Source organism: Asterias rubens, chromosome 12, assembly GCF_902459465.1.
Source record: "Asterias rubens chromosome 12, eAstRub1.3, whole genome shotgun sequence".
Taxonomy (NCBI): domain Eukaryota; kingdom Metazoa; phylum Echinodermata; class Asteroidea; order Forcipulatida; family Asteriidae; genus Asterias; species Asterias rubens.
In genome coordinates this window covers 5,328,399-5,334,576 of record NC_047073.1, presented here as the reverse complement: position 1 = coordinate 5,334,576, position 6,178 = coordinate 5,328,399, and positions in this window count along the sequence as shown.

Here is a 6,178-nt window from a genome sequence, read left to right as displayed (position 1 = left end):
TAATTTTGCAGGGTTTACAGAAGATAATGGTGAAAGACTTCTCTTGAAATATTACTCCATGAAATGCTTTACTTTTTGAGAAAACATGAAAACAATTATCAATTCTCGACAACGAGAATTACGGATTATAGTAAACACACTATGTCATGACACGACGAAACGTGCGGAAACAAAGGTGGGTTTTCCCGTTATTTTCTCCCGACTCCGATGACCGATTGAGCCTAAATTTACACAGGTTTGTTATTTTATATATAAGTTGTGATACACGAAGTGTGGGCCTTTAGACAATACTGTTTACCGAAAGTGTCCAATGGCTTTAACCATCCAGCAAACAATTTTTGTCTGAAGGGCCCCTGTTTGCCAGAAATCAATAAAGGTTTGTCGGATAATGTGAAGCTCAAATGAATTGCTTGAGAAAGTTTCTGTGGTGCCTGTTTGAATGCTGCCTCATTAAGTCGGGATGTGGTTGGTATCCACTGTTGTCAGCAAACTATTTTTCCAACTTGAGTCGAATATCTGATTTGTTGGCCCTTGAAAAAATCAGAAAAGTTGTTATTAAGTAGCATGAAATGTTGTATTTAAAGCTGGGGTGATGTTTCCCTTTAAAGCCTACACCATGTATACATGTAAAATGCTCCTACTTTTTTACTAAGGACCAAATATCATGCCTGTGTTAGTTCACTAAAAGGCAGTCGGAATTGACGTTCTTGAAGAAAAATAACGTGACAGTTTCACTGTTTTCTCAACAAGTAGGCACTGTGTTCAACTAACTTTTTACAATGTTTTTTACAGGTGAAAAAGTATCTCTTGTGGTAATTTACCCCGTTGTTAAGCATTACCTTGACATAAACCAAATGATGACCCTACCTTAACAAGTAAACATTACTGATTGAAACCTACCTTAAAAATATTTGCTTAAATTGTGAATAGTAGTATTCTATTCAATTGTAACTTTATGTTAAAAAAAAGGGGGGGGGGCGGTGGGAGGGGTTTTTTTTTTTGGGGGGGGGGCAGGAAACTTAGGAATGCTCTTCCACAATAAGTGGAATTAAACATTGCCTAAATTGTCTTTGTGCCCAATTTATAACTTTGGTTACTAGCTCGGTCACAGTGTTTGGACTGTATTAAAAAAGCTGGTACATGACGCTGGTATTCAAGTAATGTAATGCTCAATTGGAGGTATACATGTACATGTACATTATCACCCTCCTGATCTGGCAGTATCTTAAGTTTGTCATCCTCTAATGGGCCGATCTACAAATGTATTTCAACTTGTGACTGCACGCCCCCAAAATGTAAATTTGTGACCCGCTCTGTGAAAATGAGTCAGATGTAGGCAATTTCAGGAATTGAGTTGTATGCATGGCTGGAAAGAACACATCAGCAGCAGTAATTTGGTAATGTGTCTAAGCTTTGGGGTGTATTGCGTTGCTGAGTTACTCCCGTTTGAAATTAGCCACTACACCATTTTTTGTGAAAAACGAGTTGCAAGTAAAATGATATTTTAAACTACAGTTGTGTGCAAAAGGATACAAATTAGACATAAGTATGATCACAAATTGTTGTATTCATAGCTTTATTGCCTAAAAGTAAGTGTTCTAAAGGTAAACCATGCAACTAAAGATCTTTAAAAAAAAAAAAATTATATATATTTTTGTTATATTAAATTTTCCACATTAAACTGTCCATAACTCAATATTACATTGGGCGACATGTCACTCATTTTCACAGAGTGGGTCACATTTGACTTGGTGTGGTAGGATCGGTCTGTTCAACTGGTGATGCAGTAGAAGTGGTTTGTTTGAGAATCTTGCTTTGGAGTTCGTACGGTGCCAAGGAACGCCTGTTTGTTGGTGATGCAGTAGAAGTGGTTTGTTTGAGAATCTTGCTTCGGAGTTTGTACGGTGCCAAGGAACGCCTGTTTGTTGGTGATGTACTCATGTACATGTAGGTATACACAAGTTATTCCAATCTGTGGTGGTTTTGAGGCAAACATAATTTACAAGCAATTCTATAAGACAGTCGGGCCTTGGCAAGGCTTTAAAAAAAACAGGAACTTTGTGCATGAGGTCACGGTTTTTCAGAAAATCTACCCCCAAAAGAAGAGGGCCTACAATGTGGACAGTTAATTACATTTTACTAAAGAGGTTTGGACTGTAGTCGCAGTAAAGGCAGTTGACACTATTGGTAATTACTTAAATAATTATCAACATAAAAACCTTGCTTGGTAACGAGTAATGGGGAGAGGTTGATGGTATAAAACACTGTGAGAAACGGCTCCCTCTGAAGTGATGTAGTTTTCGAGAAAGAAGTAATTTTTCCCGAATTTGATTTCGAGACCTCAAGTTTAGAATTTGAGGTCTCGCAATCAAGCATCCAAAAGCACACAACTTTGGTGACAAGGGTGGTTTTTTCTTTCATCAGTGTCTTCAAGTTAGGCAGAAAATAATGTCTAGGTACTTTCTTGCTAAGGAAACAATTAGTGGGGCACCAGTTGTAGCAATTCTATCTTTGTGGAATTTTGGGTGGTAACCTACTTCTGCTGAGCAAACTTGTTCTGAGCTGAGCAGGTTTTTTGTGCTGATAGGCTTTATGAATTTCTAAGGATGGCTGGAATAGACTGGATTCTCATAAAGTGATTAGCCACACCAGGGTTGAAACTGTTGCTATTATGGAACCTTCCCATGGGGTACTAGATGATGATGTTCATTGGGTGAAGTGTATTATTTTTTTTCGAAACGACTTACATGTAGCTCAGATTTCAGTAGTATCTAGATGAGCAAAAATGAGATATTTTCATCCAAAGCTAGTAAGATCTAAGTCATGTATGTACTATTTGAACTTTGTACAAAAAGAAAATTTGTAAAAACTACCTTTAAATCTGTTTTTGTTGTCTGAATGTTTTTGTGGAACACATTGGTAAACTATTAGTAAATCATTATGATGCCGCTGTTTATGCCTTGTTCCCTGTTAAGGAAAGTAATCATGAATATTGATTATCATTATACATGTACTAGTAAGTCAGACCAAGGCCCATTTTTCATGGCTCTGCTTACCATAAGCAAATAATCTGTGCTTAACGCAGCCAGAAATTCCGGCTTATTTCGACCATTATTTCATAGGTTGCAGGGAATTTTTCTTGTACAAGTGCATACTCCATGTTACTAGGCATTCATCGCCTTACATGGGTAGCTTAGAAATTCTGCTTTGCACCATAAGCAGATGATGGTGATCGTAAGCGCAGAGCTCGGGGGTAAGCAGAGACATGAAATTTGGCCCTGCCTTGGGCAGTCGGTGGTCCTACTGGCTTGTGCATGGTCCAAACAAGTCTACAGTTGGGTATAGGAATTGCATAGAGATAACAGGTGTGCGTCGTCAGTTAAAAAGGATGTTTCTATTTAGCCTCTAATTGGAACTTTTCGGTATGCAGACTTGGCCTTATAGACCTAATGTGTTGACATCATTATGCTCCCATCCGTGGGGGTAATACAGTGGACATCTCTGTAAACTGCGGTGCACAATGGACCAATGAGCAACCGTCTTTTAACATCTACACGTAGGTGAGGGCGCTCTCCTCAAATTGTGTTCTGTGCATAAAGACCACAGGTGGGGAAAAACAAAAAACAAGATGGCAGCAAATGATGAAGGTTTTAAAAAAACGTCAAGTAAATCTTCATGTTGCCCATGGACACAACAAATCATCTTTGTTGGCTGTATTTGTTGAGTACTGTGGCGTTTCTGTTTGCAAACCTTTGATTATGTGAATAAAGTATTGTTCGTGTACATAACATTTTATGAGAAGGATTAATAAGAGAAAACCACTAACAATTTATACATATAAATAAGCTTGAATTAGACTGTACCAACAGCCAAACTGTAATATCTTTGTGCATTAGAAGTGTGGTCTAGTTTCCTAACTTCATCATTGTGGTTTAAAGGGAAGGCCTACACGTTTGGTAATTACTCATAACAAATATTAACTTAAAAACTGACTTGGTAACGAGCATTGGAGAGCTGTTGATACTAGTATACAACATTGTGGGAAACGACTCCCTCTGAAGTAATGTAGTTTTTGAGAAAGAGGTAATTTCTCACTAAAATAATAAAAGACTTCTAGCTAGAAGTCTTTTATTCTTATCTGAAAGCACACAAATTCGTCCAACAAGGGTGTTTTTTCTTTCATCATTTTCTCGCAACTTCGATGACCAATTGAGCCAAAATTTTCACAGGCTTGTTATTTTATGGTTATGATGGGATACACCAAGTGAGAAGACTGGTCTTTGACAATTACCAAACGTGAACCTTCCCTTTAAGAATAGCAGTAAAAGCGACTCGGAAGTGTTTTTTGGGGAGGTTCATTTTTAAAATGACCAGACAACTTCTCGGCAAGCACAAGAGAGATAAAAGAAAACCACATTTTATTACAATATTAGGCAAGGCCTTTGTTACTGTTAGTACTACTGTAGTGATGAGTTTTTAAAAAGTATGCTCTGGGTTTCAAATCGTTCTTTCATTTTTTCATTGCCAATCATGTATCAAATCTTGAAATATGAATTTTGTGTCCGATAAATAATGACCAGTGAAAGTTAAACCTCTGGACCTGGATTTAAACCCAGGACTGGACTATCCTAGGCATTGGGCCTAAACATGGTGCTGGATCTGGGCTTGGACCCTGGGGTGGATTTTACATAGTTAGGACTACTCTTAACTTAGGACTATGTCCTAGGAGATATATTCAAAACTTAAAATCGACACTGGACACTATTGGTAATTGTCAAAGACTAGTCTTCACACTTTGTGTATCTCAACATATGCAAACAATAACAAACCTGTGAAAATTTGAGCTTAATCGGTCGTCAAAGTTGCGAGATAATAACGAAAGAAAAAAACGAAAACAACTTGTCGCACGAAGTTGTGTGCTTTCAGATGCTTGATTTCGAGACCTCAAATACTAAATCTGAGGTTTCGAAATCAAATTCGTGGAAAATTACTTTACGTTACTTCAGAGGGAGCTGTTTCTCACAATATTTTATACTATCGACAGCTCCCCATTACTTGTTATCAAGAAAGGTTTTATGATGATAATTATTTTGAGTATTTTACCAATACCTCTGCCTCCAAGGCTAGTCCCAAGTTAGGACGAGCAACTCGTCCCAACTCGAAATAAGACTAGTCTTAACTCTTTGTGAAATCCACCCAATGACATGTAAATTCCTCCCTGCCTAAAATTCACACTTTACTTTAGAACCATAGTTCTGGTCTTTGCATCCCTTTGGAGACTTTATTTTGTTCCTTCCTTTGTCCCTTAAGTTACATATGAACATCTCAGAGACTTTATTCACAAAATTTCTTGTGGAGCACCACAGTCTTAAGAATTCCTATCAGGAGACCTTTTGTCTTCCCTCATCTGTAACATGTATGTTCTTGATCTTCATATTAGGTAGTGAACATGAAATCACAGAGGTATTAAATCCTGAAATGGCACAACCATGATATTACTAAAATGATGACATCGGGTGTACATGGTGTAATGTGTCAATAGACACCCAAGTACATGTGTACATGTAGGTCCAATTTGCAAGCTCTTGTTCTCATTTATTTGAGGAACAAATTCATCCAGTTTTGAGTTTTGGCGTGAAATGTTTGGTTTATGGATTGACACATTCAGAACAAAAAGACGCAGTCACAAAATATTTAACATTTTATTTTTAAATTGTTTATTGTATAAAATAAACCTGTGCAAAAGAAAACTTGTTTGTCAATTTTTGAGGAAGAAGTTGGACAAAGAAAACCAAAGAATACTTGACTTTATAAACATTTTATTTCTTGGCCCTTATTATTGAGGGAAAAAAGGTAAAGAAGAGTTGTGTTACACCCCTAAAAGGAGGTACATGTATCGGAATGTAGCGGCGTTAGAACATAAGGCATTCCTATCTTCCAATACCCTAACATGTTCATCGTGAATTTTTTGGGAACATGCATAGGGTTGTTGGAACATGCATAGGCATTCCTATCTTCCAATACCCTTACATGTTCATCGTGAGATTTTTGGGAACATGCATAGGGTTGTTGGAACATGCATAGGATTGTCGGAGCATAGGAGTCTAAGAAAATGGAGCAGTCACAGATAACAAAATATGCATTGTGTTTTGGTAACCCAATTATGTTATACGCAAAT